Source organism: Pteropus vampyrus, unplaced genomic scaffold (genome assembly GCF_000151845.1).
Source record: "Pteropus vampyrus isolate Shadow unplaced genomic scaffold, Pvam_2.0 Scaffold39, whole genome shotgun sequence".
NCBI lineage: Eukaryota > Metazoa > Chordata > Mammalia > Chiroptera > Pteropodidae > Pteropus > Pteropus vampyrus.
The window spans coordinates 7,910,402-7,914,277 of NW_011888820.1; the positions used below are offsets into that span (position 1 = coordinate 7,910,402).

At 36.5% G+C, this 3,876-nt stretch overlaps 1 long non-coding RNA gene across 1 annotated transcript in view; it reads right to left on the reverse strand.

Moving 5' to 3' along the window:
- Positions 1-681: 681 nt before the first annotated feature.
- The window catches only part of LOC111738485, a 32,563-nt gene continuing 29,368 nt past the window's right edge, over positions 682-3,876 (reverse strand). Inside the window, exon 2 of the long non-coding RNA XR_002779861.1 lies at positions 682-1,193. This is a non-coding gene — a long non-coding RNA (uncharacterized LOC111738485). The remainder of the gene's footprint in view (positions 1,194-3,876) is intronic.

Consider the following 3,876-nt stretch of genomic DNA (forward strand, 5'->3'; position numbering starts at 1 on the left):
TCCTGAGTTTTCACCCCGTGCTATTTCCACTTAACCACAGCTGCCCCTGATGTTTCATCCAGTTTTTAAGATCACATTTGTAAGAGATTGATTAATGTGGTAATCCCCACAGCTTCTGCTCAGCTTCATTTCGACTTTGCAGTGAAGCCACAGGAACTGTGTGTGATGTGAGATGAAATCGCATTTGAACGGGGTCTTTAAGCCAGTTAGAGAAATTCCTCTTGTGTTCCATTAGTTTAATTATGACACAGTTAAACAGACCCTGAGAAATTTCAAACCTGGGAACATTTGCCCACAGAGACACGCAGGCCCTGGCAGTAGCTCTTAATCACATCCCTCAGTCAGGTGTCAAGCAGAGCACAGGCACCAGCACACAGGCAAGTTTTGTTTAGAATACCTCAAAAAGCCAGCCAAGTGGCAAATGTGGACATCTGTGCTAGACTGTGGCTGTCCTGTTTTTTCAGTCTAATCTGTCAAGATAACCATTTCCCCATTCTCTTAAACAAACACAGACTTCCTTGTTTAAACACTATAACAGTTCTAACAGAACACACAGCTTTTAATCATTCTGTGTTAAGTACACTGGCAAGAGTCTGAGAAAAGAATCAAAACATCTTAAACGTAAACTGGCTGATTTTGCTGCTTTGCAAATCTCAGGAAACTGGAGAGAGAAACCTGAAATTCCAGATAAAAGGAATATAGTATTGTAGGAGAAATTACATTGCACTGAGCTTCTAAAGTATAATTAAATTAGAAATGCAATTGGGAACCCAATTTAGTTTCTAAAAAAAAAATCAGATGTTTTACTTTTTTCTTCCACAAAAAGCTTTTAAGTTTAGCAAATTTAAGTTCATTGCTCCGATTGTTTTGTGTATATTTACAAAGGCAACGGTAATGCTTGAGCAGCATGCTGTCCTCAGGAAAGCTATTTAAAGGAGAGCAAGTTTGCTTCACCACTGAGTTCACTCCTTCTCGAAAGCCCTTTAGCGGAAAGCTCCATCACAGCACGGTGCACATTCTTTTTCATTGATGAGGTGTTCTGGGTCATTTCCTAATATTTGAGAATAGAAACGTGAAGGGTGGGGGAAACCATTCACGGTAGACTGAGCAGGGATATTGACAATGCTGAAGTTCAGGGGGTGCTCCTTCGGCCCGCCACTCTTGATTTCATTTGCAAAACATGCAAACTCACCCTGAAATGTGAAGAAGTTAAAACATACATAAACTTCATTATGTTTCCTACTCAAAGTAAAATGGTGGTCAAATAATCTAAACTCTACATTGTCCATGTTCCAGCATGGCACAGTACAGGATTTGAGACTTGAAGAACTTAGGTTTACGTTCTGGTTCAACGACTTAATCATGTGAGTTTAGACAAGTTAATGAACCCCTCTGAGCCTTAGTTTCTTTATCTGTGAAATGGGGATAAAAATATCTTAGTGAGTGCTTCCGAAAATTAAAGTGATATATTTGCAATGGTAAGCACTTAATAAAGTTAGCAATTATTAAGTAATGTACCCACTAACACCTGTCATAATTGGATAATATTCTGACTGCCATAAAATTCAAGTTAATTGTTTACATGGAACATATGGATTACCAACGTTACAAAATTAGAAAATAATTTAACATCTTTTTAAGAGATATAATGCTGAGTGTCGATCACATGTACAATTCCTTATTAAAAAAATAAGTGGGAGAATTTACACTGTTGCACGATCATCTCAACACAGCTGACTGGACCACATTCCCTGGACACAGTTGAGACCTCAGTCTGCAAGTTCTGGCATGTGGTCACCTTGCAGACTGAGGTCCAACCCATAGATGGCTGAAGGACACTAGTAGGTTGGGATTGGCTGACCAGTCAAATCTTCCACTTGAATGACAAAGTCAGTCTCGATGAAAGTAGTGGCAGCAAAAGCGAACAGAAGCTGATTGACCATTATTTGACCATAATGAAAAAATTCTGGAGTTGGAAGCAACAAAAGCCTATGCTGAGGAGACAGGAAACTAGGCTAACAGAGCTGAAAATTCTGGTTCTCCAGGCGCCCTGGTCGCATGGTAAACAAGATGATTTCTTATCATTCTTTATTTCCCTGTGAATCCTTACAATAAATACCCTAATCAAAGTAACCTGAATATATATATATATTCTCAACCTGAAAAAGTCTAACGGCATCATTGTATCTTTGATGATTCAGGAGGCACTTAAAAATCTCAAAACACGTGAAGTTCAGAATTATTCACATCAGTTACCATGTGAGCATAGATGTATAGTTACTCCCTCTTGAGATTTTGTTTGTATTTCGATAGCTGCTGCTAAAGGGTCTCAAGCTCAATTTAGATACTTTAATTAAATAAAAATTTATTAATACTATACATACTATATATTTATTTACTACATGTAAAACACATTGCTAAATATTGTGAACAATTCGCAAATGAGTAAGTTTTCCTGTCCTCAAAAATATTATAACTTAATGGGATTTGACAAGTTTACAAGCACTAAGTATGAGATAGACTATGATAAATGCGTTAAGAGAGAAGCAGAACTTTTACCATGGGCCGGGTAACTATGTCAGGTGATAAATGTGTTAATTAGCTTGATGTGGTAAACATTTCATCATGTGTTCGAATATAAAATCATCACATTGCACACCTTAAATATATAGGATTTTTATTTATCAATTATACCTCAATAAAGCTGGTAAAAATGCAAAAATATAGCTAAATAGGTAAAGTAAATCACTGGCTGAAATAAATTTTTTAAAGCAACAACAAAAGTTTGACTATGGTTCAGAGTTGGAAGAAATTACAGGCACTTGGGAGGAGAAGCATTCCAGGAGTCAGGGAAGATTGCGGGAAGGCATGATGATGACTTTAAACATCTTGAAATATGAGTATCATTTGGACAGGAAGGTGACACCATGGTGGGAGCAGGACAGAGTGTAAGCAAGGACAGTGAAGACTATTTGAGGAACAGCAAGTATCTCTGACTGACTGGCATGTAGGAAGAAATAAGGATAGAAGGAAGTTCGGGACCAAGGAGAGAAGGCCTTGAAATGTCAGGATAAAGAATTCAGAATTTATTTTGGAAGTAATGGAGTCTAGAGGGGTTTTTGAGCAGAGGATGATATAATCAGCTGAGTTGGAGTCTGACACATGCTTCCACACTTGAATAACTTTCCTATAAAAATATGACTTTATCAAAATATCTTTATGAATAAAATAGTGCATAACTATAAAACGTGAATAAGCAACGGAAATATAATAAAGACTAAGAATTTAAATAGCATAACATCCAGGCATAATGTGGTCTCCAATTTACCTTATCAGAGAAAGATGTCAATTTTCTCTGCTAATAATCACTTGAAGCCGATTCCTAAAACTAGTATTCTTTTTTTCACAGAGCATAGAACAGACAGGTAATATCTGTCTGGTTCTTTCCTGAGGATGCAGGTTAAGTAGACATAGAGTATAATCTAAACTGCACTGCAACTGAAATTTTCATCCATAATTGCTTCAGTATAAATTGGCTAAGCCCTTTCGGGGAGCAATTTGACATATATTTTAAGAGCTCCGGAATGTTCATAACCATTGACCCAGTATACCCACTTCTGGGTCTCTAGTATAAGAACATTTCTAAAAATAAAGAGAAAGTGGTAGGAATTAATATGATTATTAGTGTTACTTATACTTGTGAAAGAAAATAAACAGAAACTAAAATTTTAAAAAACAGGAGGCATTCTAAAATAAAAGATGGACCATCTACTTCTTGAACTATTTATCGTTTAGCTCTTTTAAGTCAAAATTACGAAGACTGTGTAGGAACATGCAACAGCGTTTCTGTTAATTGTTTAAAAAAAAAAAAAAAAA